This window comes from Pezoporus occidentalis, unplaced genomic scaffold (genome assembly GCF_034315485.1).
Source record: "Pezoporus occidentalis ecotype Australia unplaced genomic scaffold, CSIRO_AGI_Poc_V1 ctg109, whole genome shotgun sequence".
In the NCBI taxonomy this organism is placed as follows: Eukaryota; Metazoa; Chordata; class Aves; order Psittaciformes; family Psittacidae; genus Pezoporus; species Pezoporus occidentalis.
In genome coordinates, this window is record NW_026912875.1 from 3,211,251 (window position 1) to 3,228,089 (window position 16,839).

General features: G+C 40.7%; 1 long non-coding RNA gene across 1 annotated transcript; it reads left to right on the forward strand.

Annotated features, from left to right (window-relative positions):
- The first annotated feature begins 2,872 nt into the window (after positions 1–2,872).
- Positions 2,873–9,200, forward strand: LOC134167012 (uncharacterized). The gene is made up of 3 exons (XR_009966051.1): positions 2,873–3,025; positions 7,763–7,880; positions 8,440–9,200. It is a non-coding gene; the product is annotated as an uncharacterized LOC134167012 (long non-coding RNA).
- The last annotated feature ends 7,639 nt before the right edge of the window (positions 9,201–16,839 follow it).

The window sequence follows — 16,839 nt, forward strand, 5'->3', positions numbered from 1 at the left end:
AAGTGGAAGAAACTCAGTCTCTGGGAGCAAAACAGGATCAGCTGCTGCAAACAACCCCACTAGCCCCTTTATTTTCTCCTGGCATTCACCAAGCTTATTCTGTACCATTAAAAGGTATTTCTTACAGACTGGCCAAGCCGCCTTTGCTGGGTAGGGGTCACTTTGGTTCATGTGCCTGTGGAGACTCAAGTGAATCTTCTTCCACTGTGCTGTCTCCCCGTGGTCTCCCATGGGTATGGCTGCAATGCTTGTGATGGAGAGGTGCATGGAAAATAGCAGCGGTCTGCAGACACATGGCTAACTAAGGTTGTGGATGCTAATGGGCATTGTTCCTGAGCTATTTTGCTCCTACGTAAGGAGGTAAATTCTGGCTATAGCTATGCTGGTAGGTACAGAACTGTTCTGGGCTTTTATATAGAAAGCATCCAGTAGTGGTCCTAGCTAGAGACAGACACTATGTAAGGAAGGCTCTTTGAACAAGTATTTCTAGCATTTTTATTATTTTATTTTGGAAGAAGATGTGATAGTTAAAGTATTTCTAAGTATACCACCATGGGTATAGATTTTGCCTTTTGCAAATTTCTCTTTATTCAGCGTCTAAGGTGAGAACTTATATCCTGTATTAAACTGCTTGTGACCATGTAACTTGCACTGAATACATTATAGGTTAGGCATGGCCTTTAGGAGTTTACCAGTCAGTAAAATCAAACTCATTCTACTCAAACCCTTAATGGCTATTCTGTTTTTTTAAATCACATAAATTATTTAGTTCAACATACTCATAAGCTTCTTGCCAGCTCAGTATGCTGTGTGAGTCCAATCCCCCTGTATAACGTTACACAGGAAATAACTGCTACCTCCCTGGGCAGCCTGCAGACTCAAGTTTAAGTGGAACCTCTTGTGTTCCAAATTACCCCTTGTCCTATCATTGTTTGCCACTGAGTAGATGGCTCCATCCTCGTGAGTGTATGAGGAAAAATTATATGAAACAGACTTGAATAAAGTAATTCTGAATTTATTTACAAGACTGCCTTAACTGTCTACTGAGTCTGGCATACTGGCTTAAATACTTCTGGATGTTTAACCTCCTTAAAGTTTTGGAATTTCATAGTTCAGGTATTTGTAGTACTGCATGTAATCTGGAGGGGCTTTTAAAATGATATTAATAGAAAAAATTACAAGTGTTTCAGCTTTGTTACATTCTCAGTACATGAAAGTCCCACATAATACTAAGGAAAAAAATATTGTCTCATTATAGGATGAAGTTCTAAAACTCAAGAGAGACGTTGTTGTTGAATATTGCCGTAAGTATATCTGATACAGATATTTACTATATGTCTAATATATGTTTAATATAGATCTAGTATAGACTTTCCATACAAATACATCATGTTTTAGAGATAACTCTTGCTCTGAGGGCATCTTTTTCATATGGATGATACAAACTTAGGGACTTTCTATTCAAATATGATGAACATACCTGTAAGACATTTTGCAAGATGAGGAAAAAAACATTTTCAGTGGGACATTACAGGCAATACAAGACATGTTGCTGGTGAGTAGGAAATATGCCACTTGCCTTTATTATGAGAAGAAAGGATTGATGATGGGATACTAAGTAGAGGCACAGAGCACCAATGCTTTTCTGGTATTTCAGCAGAAATACCAGATAAACATAATTGACACCAGTGGTAAATTGTAGTGGAAATAATGTGCAGTAGATCAGGGAATGAATGAGTGGGATGTACTGTCCTCTGAATTCAGTCTAGTTTGTAAGGCAACTTGGGAGAAAACAGAACTTCAAACCAAAGTGGACTTGATTTTAGTTTTTTTTTAATCCTGTGTTCATATGTCAATGCTCAATGTTTTATGGATTTTACTCCACTTAAGTTTATGTTTCTGGGACCTCTGTCTTGCACACAATATCATGAGGTTGAGCACATATGACAATAAAGAAGGAAAAAAGAAAAAAGGAAATGGGCTATTTCTAGCTTACTTTTACTGAGAAATAGACCATCCTTTATATACCACCCTAGATTGGTTTATGTGTTGCCTTTCTACCAAAGTGCATAGCCTGTTATGAAGCCACCTAAGAGCTATATGTCCCACATCCACTCTGTCAAAAGGCTGAGCAAGAACCTGACATGTTGCCAGCATCCACGTCTGCCTTGTCCTCATATGCCCAGGTATACAGAGGTGCACCCAAGCAGCCCTTGGAAAGAGCAGGGCAAGGAGCGAGCTGCAAGTAAGGCAGCAGTTTCAGTAAGCTATGTTTTGCAAATGACGTAGATTTGTGTCATTCTGCAGATGCAGACTACCTTTAACCCAGGTACAGTTTATCGAGTGTGTAGGTAAGGCCAGAACAATGGGTCTGGAGGCACCTTGCAGCCAGGGATTGGGGTAGAGTTTCAGCACATTGCAGTGACAATGAAATCTGACTCAGAGTCACACTGTCTAATTCCCAGTTCTGTAATTAACTTGTTGTCTCACTTAGCTCCTTCCGGCTTCTGCTTCCTTATTGTAAGTATTAACATTGCAAGTTATTGTAAGTATTGTAAAATTGTAAGTATTGTAAGTATCAATAGCTACCACAAAGCAGCTGCTGAATTAATTTGCAGATATTTCTAAAGCATTGTAAAGGTATCTGTGTGATGAAAAACATTAGATCTAAAATTTACCTTAGTTCTTAAATGCCATTTTCACAATTTCCATCTCACTACATCTACAGAGGAATCATGAATTGTAAATTTTGCTGTAGAAGATGACAAAGATGTCCATATAGAAAGAGAGAAGGTTCAACAAAGGTAGAGCTTATACGGACTGATGACACCCCACACAATGCTACATGTTTTCATTATACCTTTTTAGGCTGAATCAGCATGCCCGGAGAGGTCGGCTCATTGGGTGCCATAATAGCCTAAGAAGCCTCTTAGATGATTTCCCTGTCATCAGAGACAAGTCCTTCATAATTGAACTATCTCAAGGAAAATAAGAGGAGCATGGAAAACCTTGCAGCCGATCCCAGGTTTTTATCATGTTTGAAAGCATGTTCCTAGGGTCCTAAGTGCCCTAAGCAGTGTGTTCTGCCAATCTTCAGGAAATTTTTGATGGATGAAGAATGTGCACAGTCAGTCTTCTGCAAAAGCCAGCATATGGAGAAGGAAAACTGGAAATTTGCTTGCTTCTAATCCCAGCACTGCTTGTAGAGGGAAAACGAATGGATAATCTCATTTTCAGGATGTAAATCCTCTGCTTTAATGATTAAGCCTAGGCAGTGAGGGTTGCTTTACCTTTTACATTGTATTTATTTAAGATTTAAATGAAACCTGTTAATAAGTTGCAGGAATGTGACTTGTCAGAAGCTAGGAAAGAAGAGGAAGAGCGCACCACAGAGTACCAGATGATTCTGTATCACCTGCTCCTTTCACAGGGGGCATTGTTTTGGCCATGTCACAAGGATCTCCTTCTTCAAAACTTGTGGCTCTCAAGGCAACCCCTTCTGCTGACTGTAAGTCTCTGGGTTGCACATGTTAGCACCAGCAGGCAGATAGTTTTGGCTGTGAAAGTAGTCCCCAGCACACTGGTTTTGCTCTTGATCATCTTGTCCCCCAGCAATAGAAAGGCTCAGCAGCAAACATAGGAAGAACATTTTATAAGGTCAGACAAAAGCTTTAGTTCTGATAACAAAGGTTGGGAGCATTGTTACAAGCCCAACAAATAAAACATTGTTCAGCAAGATACCTGAGAATATTCCATATTCTTTAACCACATGTCAGCTGCAGGCTTGTGGAGCTACACCGGTTTTGAGGTAGCTCTTACCTGGCTAGTAGTAGTTGCTGGGAAGAAACACCATCACAGTCCCATGGTACAGGCCATTTTTCTTCCTTTATCTGCCTAATTTTATCAGGTGTTGTCTCAGCTATTGTATTTTTGTACTCCTATCTCAGATGCCCTGAGAAGCTTTTAAGCTCTATAGTATTTTGCATATTATTATAAAAAGTTGTATGCAGGCCATATGTAAGATTCACACTTAGTTTTAGAAGGGGCCTTCTCTGGACACAGTAACAGAAGAGGTAGTAGTAATCCTACAGCAAAATACTTTAATAGAGTTACATTTCAAGCTCAAGCTACACACACACACCCCCCCCCCCCAGTCTCAGTCTGGGGGTTCATGATTATGCAGTGCCCATCTTTGGCCCTGAACCTTTGGGAGTCAGGACCAAGAGTGGTGACTTGTTGTAGCAACTGTTTCGGTTGCCATCCCAGTTTATTAGTAAGGACTGAATCAAATATGATTTATTTGCACAGAAGAGCTGAGCTCAGCTGCAGAACCTGCATTTCTTCAGTCCATGCCACGCACTACCTGCTACTTTTGTGTTGGGGATGTTGAGCAAAGAATAAAGCCATGGTGCGTTTCAGGAGTAGCCATCTTGTAACAGAGAAAATCTTGCAAAACATTGACTGTTGGGATATTCAACATGCAGATCTGTGAGTCCTAGTGTTGTGCGCCCTCATCAGATTCTGGCTTGTGCCTTTTGGACCTGTAACTTTTCAACAGGAAGAAAATATTTCAGTACCTTATAATACTTTATTGTGTTATACTATATGTAATGTATATTACACTTTAAAAAAAATGTTAATATAAGCATATCAACTTATAAGCAGTTACACATTGTCCTTTTGCGCTTTAAAATGAAACATTTTAAACAATGAAACATCCTAGAAAATAATCATGTATACATATGCAGGCTGTTTTCTTTTTTAAATTAAAATAAACCCTGAATTTTCTGAGCTTGCTCTTTCTCCTCCTGTGCTTTGACACTGTCCTGGTTTCAGCTGTAACAGTTACGTTTTTTTCCTTCCTAGTAGCTGGTACGGTGCTGTGTTTTGGCTTTAGTCTGAGAACAATGCTGAGCTCCCCCTGCCTTTCTCTCCCCATGGAGAAAAGCCTTCCTGCTCCTGGTGGATCCTGGGGGGTTGCCTGCACATTGTCTGCGTCTCTCCAGCAGCCTGCAGCCCTTCCACACTCACTTTCATATTGCTTGCTATAGCATGCTGCTTTTCTGTTTGACATACAAAGGAAGTGAAGAGCAAATCCTTACCTGGGGGAGGGATGCAGATGTGCAGGTGTTCAGAGAGCAACGAGCATGGGGACCACTGCAGTGTGCCCTTCACACCTGTATCCACTCCCCTGCACGGGCCCACACCAAAACTGGTGTTGGTGCCAGAAAGTGAGCTGCAGGGAGCTGGAGAAAAGGCTTTAATTAAAAATGGCTCCTGCCCTTTCAGCTCCTCTGAACCTTTTTGTCACCACCTTATCAGTTATTACCAGTCAGTGTTTCATTTTCTGTTGTTGTTTAACTGAAGCTAAGAAGCACCTTGCAGACAGCAACTGTCAATTAGTTATGATGAAAGCAGAAATCCATCTTCCATCTTGCCTGCATTTAGAGGGTTATAGCAGGACATTAATTTAATTGCCGCCTTATCTTCTGGGCTAATCTTGTTGTCTGCATTTGTGGCTGCCAGGCGCTTGGGGGGTGAGCAAGTCCTGCCTTCCCTGTCCCTCCCTCCCTCTGAGAAGGACCTGCAGCTGGGTGGAAGAAACAGTGGACGAGGTGGGGATGAAGGTGGCTAGTTACAGTGGAGGAAATGGAGGGAGGAAAAAAGATAGGTGGAGAATGAAGAGGAGGAGAAAGAAAAAAAATAAGATGGAATAAAGAAGAAAGAAAGAAAGCAAAGAGGAGACTCTGGGAAAGGAGCATAAGAAATGAGAATAGTTACAATGAAAAGTTTTCTGCAAATATATCTATATGTATTTCCATAAGTCTAAAATTCATGAACATCAATGGGAAATGTTTGAGAATAGCCCACCTAACTTTAGACACCTGTATCAGACTAAGCTCCCCTAATAATAGGTACTTCAAAGGGATGACTTGTTTCAGATTCTGGCTTTTGGATGGGATTAGTTGTGTCCTGAAAGTGCCTCTTTCTCTCTCTAGAGACTCATTGGAGGTGCTCATATTGTCAACATCTGCATTTGGTCGAGTGAACCCCCTATCCTTCCTGATTTTGATATCTTTACGTTATATAGAGTCCAGCTGCCATGGAATGAAGGGAAGGCTGTGGATACATTTGCCCTTGCTGGCTTACCTAAGCCTTGGCACTATCCCTTAGGGAAAAGCAGAAGCAGTGGCTACAGCAGAAATGCTATTTTACAGAAGTTTGTAAAAGACTCCCACAGCAACTGCTGCCTTAAAAGTAAATGTTAGAAGCAGGAAGAGAGAGGAAATATAGGGCTGTGGGTTTTGTGCAGTGGTGCCATCCTGTGCTTCCCTTCCCCCAGTTTTCTTCTTTGTTCCCAGATTTCACAAATGAAACCAGGTCATAGCTTTTAGTCATATGTATTTTAAAACTCCTAGTAACCCTGTGAGCATGATACAGCATCCGTGGGGTGTTCTGGGAGGTTTTAGACTTTTTTTTTTCTAAATAATGTAGAAAATCTGTTTTATTTGGTACCAAACTGTGTTTTAGCTGTTTCTTGGGAAATGGCACTGCAAAATGTTTGTATGTTGCTGGGTTGGGCAGCACCTGGGCTTACCTGGATGTGGTGAACTGCCCTTAATTTGTCTCTGAAGAAGTTAGGTGCCACGTCATAGCATGGTGACTCCTTTGCAAACACAGCTACCAAGAAGCCACCCTTAATATCCTGTGGTGAGGTAGGGAAGTACAGCATTTGTGGCAGGCTGCCCACAGTCCATGTCTGCCGAAGTCTGTGAAGATGAAGCACATCTGGACAGTGCTTGTGCTTCTGCCTTCAGAAGAAACCCTGGTCATGGTTTTTGCTCTCTCCCTGGTGGTATCGTTTACCGGCTGTGATGTAAAGTGGAGGAAATGGAGAGTGTGAATACTAATCTTACCCTGAAAAGCGTCACTTGTGTGGTTTCCTTAGGTGCAATTTGTGCTTATCATTCTTGGGCAAAAGTTAGTAGGGTACAGCTGGTTAAACAAACCCTGCCCAAATATAATTTCCGTGCTTACAACACAGAGTATTTAACCTTTCATTACTCCATCCCACCCAAACCAAAGGTCTGTTTTCTGCATTCAGGATTGCTTTTTTTTTCAGACAAAAGGAAAAAAAAAGAGATTAAAAACCCTACAAAAGTTACTTCAGAAAGAGCTGAACTTAATCTCCAAGCTGAATTTATATCTCTTATTTCAGAATATACTAGCTGCTTATTATACTTCATGTATGTGAAGACAAGAAGTGGCACATTGTATATAAAACCAGGGAAATGCATTATTAATGTAACAAATGTTGAATTTTCATATCTTCTGGCAAAAAAATGTGGGCTGTCTACTAGTAATTGCAAATCATATTTTAAAATAATGAGGCAGACTTAATGCCTGTCTGCTTCTTTGCCCTGCCTGTCTCCTGTTCTAGACAGCAAAAGCATGTTCCCGGGGTAAGAGATCCTGAATGTCCTCAGCACAGCGGCTCACATCTTTGATTTCTGAATCAGATGCTTAAAGAAAGTTTCTTTCCAATTTCTCTCAAAGTTTTTGAGGTCAGACCTTTACCTTGTATTCTCACATCAAAGCTAAATCATGTTATGTCTAGAACACATTTGCTCCAAATCTTCGAGGCAAATCTTATGTTCAATTAACCGTTTTAGCAGACTTAGAAAAAATACCTTTCTGGGAAGTGACAAGCAGAAAGAAGCCTCAAAATGCTAAATGCCTCTCACTTCTCTCAATAACTCAGATCCTTCCATCCTCGATCACTGTCTTTGCTCTCTCCAGATGGATGCACCTTCCTCAACTTGTGGTTCATCCCTCACCCTACTGAAGCATTGATCATGTTCAAAACACTTCCAGAGAAGGTCAGTATTTGCTAATACTAAAAGAGATGTTCTAGGGAGTAAACTGCACACATCTTTTCACATGCATTACAATTTAGCTTGTCACTGGAGATGGGGAAAGAAGTGGCAGGTTGGGACCTTTATGCTCTCTGACTTATTTCTGCTGAAATAAGGAGAAGAGGGACATGAGGGAGGAGGTATCCAGGCTGCCCCTGGCAGTGCAGGAGCTGGAGACGGTGCAGTGCAGGGGGGAAGGACTGTGAGGGGAAGGCTGCCTGGCCGTGTCTATCTATTTGCATTGCTATAAACACTGAAAAAAAGTGGTTGTAAGAGACACTGGGGAAGCAGTTTCTAACCAGAAGCTGTGACACCAGATGGGACAGTGACAGCTGGGAGTGATAACCTAAGGGTGGACAAAATCCAGAGCTTGACCTTGCTCTGAGAGCCCTATCCCAGGAAGGTCTCATTTGGTGCCCAGGAAGAGTTGGTACCCGGGAAGCAAAGATATTTGCTACTTTGATGTGTTTGCTTAGGGACAATCATCTGAATGGTTTTATTTGTGTGTTTGTTTTGTCTGTAGACTGCTCTCAGAGCTCTCCACCTAAGCCTAGAAATCATTGGTGCATTTCACAACATGGTTTCGTATCTCTTAGCTTCTGCTCACTTAGGAAATTCCCCAAACTGAAAAGCCTCTGATCCCAGACTGGGGGGGGACCAACAGGACTGCTAAGTAACAAATACTGTGTCCTTAAGGTAAATGGTTCCAAGTGCAAAATGATGAAGTGCTGATGGTGAAAAAGCGACAAGAGGAGTATGAAGATGAGATTGACGTCAGCTGAAGAATAATGACAGAATTCTATCTTTTTTTTTTTACTCTTTTTATGCTCCATTTTACTGATGGAAGACTGTGTTTTGGGAGCATGCCCACCACATCATAATATCTGTCACAATCTCACAGCAAAGCAGTGTACCTACAGGGCTTGGGAGGTCTGCTCCAGCAGGGAACAGAAAACATGGTCCAAAAATTGCTCTTCCGCCTCTAGCAAGTGTCTGTTAAGCCATCTGGTCAGCCCATGTTGATTTTATCTTTACCAGGAGATTAAAAAAGGCAGGCTTGGGTTCCTCCTCTAGTAAATCTTGATACTCCTTCCAAAGGGTGAAACAGCTGAGCTATGTGTTGTCCTGCATGAACATGGATTTGTGCAGAAATAGGACTGGTTTCCCCAGTAGCTTTGACCTGTTGTTCAAGTTAAGCTGTACTGCAGGAGTAGGATTTACCAACCTTTCCTTTAGTGAGGTGTGTAACTGCTGGCAACTAACCACCATTTAGGTACCTCTGCTGTCACTTCAGAAGAGTTGCTTGTCCCAGGCTAAAATGTATTCAAAGTGAGTGGGATGAAACCCTCTTTAGAGGTGCCCAAGGTTGCAGGAGCCCAGTTAAACTTGATGCCTGATAATTGAGCAACTAAAGCCACATGAGATAATCCTGTGCCAAGCGCTAAAGTGCTCTTGGCGTTTGACTTTTCAGCCCCTGGATTATTCCCACAGTAGAGTGAGCTGGAGTTTCGAAACACGGCACGTTGTGCATACCTCCTCCTCTGTGGGTGTGTGTGCCGCATGGCTGGACTGTTTTCATGGCACCTAGAAATGACCACATTTATATATCTGTACATTTGGTGCCGCTCAGATGCAACTCAGGAGTAAAAAGTTTACCCATGCGGCTTCCCTTCTATCCTGGTAGCTTTTAAAAAATGAAAAATTGATTATGGCAATTGGGTAATAATACTAAATTCTTCAAGAACTGGGAAAAATATATAAAAGACTAGCTTTGTCTTTTAATGTCTCCAGGTTTTATGTGTTTTTATGTAAGATTTTTATTATCAGTTCTGAATTTATCTCTTGAAATTTTGTTCTGGAAGAGAAGAGAGGACTCAGTGAATCATAAACACTTGTTACAGCTTTTATTTTAATATTGTGTTTGTGCATGTTTGATTTTGAAGTGGGTTTATCTTCGCCAACAAAAAGCACTGCCTGGTCCGCGGTGTGTGCACATTGTACCATCAAATGCGTATTAGTAACTCCATTTGTATATGGCTGAGAAAGCTCAGGTAAATTAGCACTTTTAATGAGCTTTGAAACAATCAGGAGGACTGAGTTCAGAGATCAGTGAGAAAACATATAACCAAATGTAGGAGGAATATTATGTGCAATGTATTTCAATTTCAGACATATCTAATACTTTCTTAGCTGCCACACTTTCAAAACAGCAAATATGGACAAAGATGGAATCCTCAGTATTCTGCTGTATTTATAACACATTTTTGTACAGACAATTTAACTTCATTGCTCATGACCAAGAGATCTTTTTTGTTGCTGATGCTGAAGAAAAATTTCCCTCTCACCCAAATCAGACCATCTAACTTCTTAAATGATGGCAGCTCCTGCAGGCTGACAGAGAGAACACCGGGTTTCTCTAACAGGTGGTTCCAAGTTAAATCACTTCTGCAGGGGCTGTGTCTTGGGAGGCGTTCAAGCCCTGTGAACACAACTCCTACAAACACCAGGTAAGAGCAGGGGCTCTTGTAAAGGTAATGACTTGTTGAGACCCACTGCTTTGAGAAGTTTTTTGCTAGGCTTGAAGGGGATAAGAAAACTTTACAATCTCAGCAGAAAAGTATTTATTAGCTTGTGGAATTGATCCCCAATAGCATTTTATTAAAAACAGTTGGAAAAGTCCTTATCATTCTTTATTAGATTGTAACTAGTTTAGGTCTTTGGAGTAAGTAAAATGCCAGCTGAGCCCTGTTTCTGCTCCTGTCTGACAAATCAAATGTTGATATGATAATCAGTAAGACACACCACCATGCTTGTTGGCATTTTATAATAATTGATGTTTTGGTGGGCAAGATTAATAAAAGAATCATTCTGAGTTGCTTGTAATTTTTAATTCCTATGCCTCTTCCTCCCTGACCTTCATAATTCTCCACCTGCCACAACCCCTTTTCTTAAAGCCTGGTTTTGTAGTACTGAAGGGGATGTAAACACATTCCTCTTCTGCCTTCCAGGGGAGGGATGAAAAAGAAGTCCTGAAGTACAAAGCTCCTGGAGGGAAAATGTGTTTATAAAACAGAAATTTTTACGTGCATTTTCTGACACCTTACCTGATAAACTTACTGTTCTTGGGACTCCAGGGACTGAACTTCAAGACATACAGAAAATGTTTGAGGGCCTCCAGAATTCACTGTATCCCAGGGAAGTAGCCCAGCTGCTAGCCATTCACAGAGAAGTGATCTTTCTGCAGTTTAATACTGCAATCAGGCATCTACTACGGTAAGAATTACAGCCAGTTAGGGATGGGTCTGGCACCTTCTGTATAATGAGGCTTTTATTTTTTTGTTCACAAAGAAAGGAAAAAATGTACAAAAGATGAATTTGAATTTTGTCCACCATATCTGCTGCAACATCATGAAATGTGCCCTGTAAGTATAGATATTTTCCTTTCACTAAAAGTGCCTGTTTTCTGTCAACTAAAAGTGGTGAGAGTCATTATATGCTTCATTGAGGGATCTCAACATACCATGCTGGAGTATAGCTGTCCTTTTATCTGAACATTATATCACTGTTATGTTGTGATTCATATTTGACTAAGTCAGGGAGCTTGGTAGCTGCTACAGACAGGCTTATGAGTTAATCTTTTTTGCTTTGTTGTGGAATCTGCATTCAATTTTACATTTTCCTCTATCAAAGAATGCTTAATATGGGACTCACCTGCATATACCAAGATCTAGGTTTACCATCCTGTAAAATACTCTTATTTACCAGATCACAGAAACCCAACTAAGATATACTTTTCAGAGCTTTCTAAAAAGTAACTTGTCTTCCTTTTCTCACCCCCTCTCCTCCCTGTCTGCCAATAATGGTCACGGAGTGGTTTGAATATACCCAATGAAATAACCTTGGCAGAACAAAAAAAAGGGCAGGACATGCAAAAGTAAAGGAAATTTCAACTGCCCCCAACTCTGTAGATGCCAGGTGGTGGCATGAGGCAAGACTGGATTCACAGCTGTAGCTTGTGTGGGGCAGGCAGGCCATGCAGTCCACCAGAAGAGAAACAGCTCTAGGACTTGCATTTAGGTAAAATGCAGGGCCGAGTTCAAAATGCTGCAGTTGGAGAACTGTTCTATAAGAGTAGCTATGATGTGTCTGCATAAAACATCCCTGATGTTCGCTGTTTGTGAATGCCAAATAAATATCACCATAGCTGAGCTCAGCTTCAAAATGGGAAACCACATAGAAAGGAGAATACTTGCTGAAAAAAAACCCACCAAAACCAAAAAACCTAAAAGGATTAGCTAGGGGAGTTAAATCCTTGCAGATGGCATGGAGACTCTTTGGGGACATACTGGAGGCACTCAAGAAATGCATACCACATGTGAAGAAAGACTTAAGAAAGGATAAGAGGATGCTGGCATAGCTAAACAGCAGGATTAAATAGATTATTAAAGCAAGAAGGCATCCTTCAAAAAGTTGAACTTTCAATCAAATGAAAAAACAGAAAGGACTATAAACTGTGACAGGGTAAACGTAAAAGGATTCAGACAGCCTGGCAAAGATTTTGAGGAACAGTTTTGCTGAAGGCTTCAAGACTAATAATAAATCTTGTTTCAAATATACCAGGAGCAGAAAACCTGCCAGAGTCCAAAGGGCCAATAGGTGATGAGGAGTGTTCAGTGAAGGTAAGTCAATAGCATACTTTCTAAAAAATTACTTGTTTCTGCATTCCCTGTTTGGTTCCCAAACCAAAACCTTTCATTATGGGAGACACATCAGAGGAACTGCTGCAAGTGGAAGTGTTGCCAGGGAAAGTGATGGGACAAGCAGACTGAAATGAAGATGAACAAGCTGCCAAGGCCAGGCAATGTGCAAGAATTCTGTAAGATCTCAAGGATTTATAGTTATTTATTTATTTATTGTTAAAAGAAGCCAAAGTACTACTGATGGTGTATAGCTCCTTGCTTACACTGCCTTCATATCCAAAGACTGAAGTGGCTGGTGCGTTGCCAGTTGTAAAAAACCATTGCAAGTGTGATCTGGCTAATGATAGGCTGATAAATCTGATATCCATAGTGTTCAAACTAGCATAAACTGTAATGCAGTGGATGCATGGACAAATTTAATGTATTTGGGAAGAGGCAACACTGCTTTCGGGAATTGCAGCCATGCCTTACAAACATATTGGTCTTCTCTGAAGGTGTTAACAAGCTTGGATAAAGGGTTGATACAGTTTTTCTGGATACCCTGAAAGCTTTATTTGCCTCAAGAGAGGCTCTTAAGGAGACTGAGCAGCTGCTGGGTACGTGAGATTTACATTTGTAAATAATTTGTTGGTATTTAGGAAGGAGAAGGCTGTAAATGGGCAACTTTTGTAGTGGATAAGGAAGATTCCCAGTGGCTTCCTGTAGCATTTTAAGTTTTCTCCTGTGCTATTCTGGTGCTCATCAATGACATTGAAAAGGGACTGAAGATGACGTGGTACTGTGTGTACATAATACTGTAACACCCAGATACCCAGGGCAAAGAGTGGCTGGAGAAGGACCATACAAAACAGAATGACTGCAAAATAAAACAGGAGATGGAGTTCAGTGTGTTGGTAACATGATTCACCTGGTGAAGATGAACATGCAGACAATCCTCATGTATAAAATGACAGCTTCTGACTTGGCCAGTACCATGCAGTAATGAATTCTCAGAGTAATGACAGATAATTCTGTCAAAATTTCACCTGTGATCAAAAAACCCAACAAAACCAAAAAACAAAACCAACCCCCCCAAAAAGGGCAAATTGATTCCTTTTAGGGTAGCAAAAATAAACTATTGAATAAATCTATGTTGATGAGTCTGCACATTTCTGGTCCCCATCTGAGGAAGGACAGAGAACATGGAAAGGTTCCCAAAGGAGCCTCACGGGTGATGAAAGGTTGCTGTGCAGAACAAGTAGAACAACTAGGGGAGAGCTCTGTAAAACTGTCTGTCAAAGGCAGGCAATAAACAGGCTCACAGTCTTTTCCAGGGTAAGTTGCATCCCAGGTGAACAGCAGGTATCTGGTTCTGAACAGCAACAAAAAGGTAGCTCTTGCACATGGCTTCTAATTTCTTGCTCAGGATTCAGTGGGTGAAAAAAGTTCATAGGACTCTGAGGGAGACTGCACAGGCTCATAAATGGCAAATCTACCGAGGGTTATTAAACATTTAGCAATCCCTTCTGACTGAGGAAATGCCTGAGTTACAAATCCTTGGAGACCATGAGAATATCAGTGGGAAATATCAGCGTATGCTTCTTCTGGAGATTTTTGTAATCTTCTCGTGAATCCACTTTTGATCACTGTGGGAGACAGGACCCTGAGCTGGAAGGGCCTTTGCTCTGACCCAGTATGACCATTCTTGTGCTATCCAGTAGAACTGTGATTGTACGTATTTGTAGTCTGAAGACTTTTCTGGAGACTCACAAGAAGATAAAACTACCATGTGGTTTTATTTGTATTTTTTTCCTGATTAAAATACTGTGAAGGTAATTGGTAAGGGAAATGTTACCCTTGGATAAGGAATTGTGTGGTAACAGGAAGTAAGAAGAAATGCAGTACATCAGATATTTGTTCCTTATTGCCAGTGTAATTAGTTTCTATTCTCTCCACACCAGGGTTTACAATGTGACACTAAATCACATTTAATCCCTTTTGAACTTCTCTGCAAAGTTCGGTCCTGGAAGCTGTTATTTGTTATTTATTCCTTTTTTTTTGTTGTTATTTGTTATTTATTCCTTTTTTTTTCCCCTTTATTATTTGTTCCTTGGTTTTGTTATTTATTCCTTTGCTGGTCCTGTAACTGATACAAACTCCATGTAATTTTTAAAAGCATTTGTGTGTGTTTGACAAAAACAAAAGAACAAGATCTTTGTCTTAGAGCTACCATTCACAGGAGGATGCACAGGTACAGAAGGAGTTGCAGTCTAAGTTGCTGCTTATATTGCAAGAACTGGTTGAACAGGGGCTTTTTGTTTCAAAAGCATATGAATAAAGTGAAGGAGAATTGAGGGTGACAGAGAGGCTGCAATGAAATGACAAAGTCATGCTTGGTTGTGTAATGTATTTACATGACGCATAGAGTGTAGTAAAAAGTAGCTTTATGTGCAGGATTGCACAGCCCAATCGAAGCACAAGGAGGCAGCTGGGTCCCAGAAGCACTGTACAACTGTGTTGGAATAGCTCTGTGCTGGCTTAACTGGGCTCTGGTGTCACCTGCATTGCTGTGTGAGACCAGGTCTCATGAAAATCAGTGGGGAGTGTTGTTGCTAAACCTAGCTGTGGACCCCAAGTACCCTATAATTCAGGTTTCAAAGCTTCACGAGCACTTTTGAAAACCATGAAAAACTTTAGTGGCAATCACACTTTGTATAGGAAGTTATCCTAGTACTGGGAATAGGAGGCAGTAGAGCTCTTGAATTATTATCCAGTCTATTACTTATCTGAGCATTCCTCTCTGTTAACATATGCTTTGCTGTAATTGTCCCCAGTCAGATGCATCTACATCATTGACATTTGTGCCTGTGTGTTTTAACTGTCGTAGCTGCCGCTATCCCTATCAGTTGCTACCATGTTAGCTTAAAATGAAGTATAGGCAATTTTTCTATAAACCATTTGGAGAATTTTGAATTCATCTTACTTCCTTTTTAGTACAAACATTTTGTTTCCTTCACAGAGAGACATTTTTGTCCTCAGGGAATGTTTGAGCCTACCAGAGTGTTACAGACAGGATACACCATGCATTGCCTGTATTGAGTAACTCTGGGGTTCAGGGTGCATTTGCTTCACAGATAAGGCTCCACAGCTTCTGGATCCTCAGAGCTGCAGGATGAATAAAGGCACTCTTCTTCCGTTTGCACTGAACTCCTTGGAGAATAAAGTCCTCTGCATTCCTTGTTGGTGTGCTTACTCCTTCCCTGCTATGGCGCAAAGAGCCTAACCACTAATAGCTAATTAAAGAAATGCCCCTCATCACAGCTTATTAACTTGATTCACCACGAGGAGTTCTAGAAAACACTCTCTACAGAAGTGAATAATAAAAATTTGAGATGGAATGTAATCACACTGATGTCACCAAAATGGAATTATTCTGCATGATAGATGTTGGTAATTCTACTAATTTTGGGTTAATTCTACTAAGTTTTGGGTAATTACCCTTCTGAGCTCTCTCATTAGCTGGCAGCAGTTTTGATTGCCCATCATGTCTGTCATGGTTGTGTGCAAGATATTTAGGTCTAATGGTCTTCTTAGATATAGCATCACAGAGAGTTACATAATGCCAAATTACACACCTGTATGATCAAGAGGCACCTCGAGTGACAGCAGCAAACCCCCCCCCGTGTTAGGGAAGGTAAAGATGAGTTTTGCTGGTGGCATTAGCATGCTTGAAATAATCATTCTAACTTCATGTTTCCTCATTTTAATACCATCATGCCAATTATCCAGTATCAGATACTATCATTTCATCTTTAATAATGTCTTTCCAAACCAATGAGTTCTAGGAATAAAATTTTCTGCCACCCCTGCCTTGATTTAGGTGACTATGACACATAGGATATCCTTTGCATATCTGAGCAACAGAATTTGTACTGGCATGCAAAATCTGGATGTCCTGATGCCTCTGAGATAGGACCAGTAATAGATGATTAACAGTAGGTAGGTAAGGACATGAGAGCTATTCTGTGGAGGCAGAAGTAACGCAACATCTTGGTAGGAAATGTATTCGGGAATTTATCTTTGTTTCTTTCCCAAGGACTGATAATGGATGCTTCTCACTTTCTAATACATGAATTACTTTCAAAGTCAGAGCAGAGTGTATCACATATCAAATAGCAGCTTGGCCTCTGAATTGCCTTTTCCTGATCAGATTAGATGGGACTCATAACTTATTGAATGTTGTT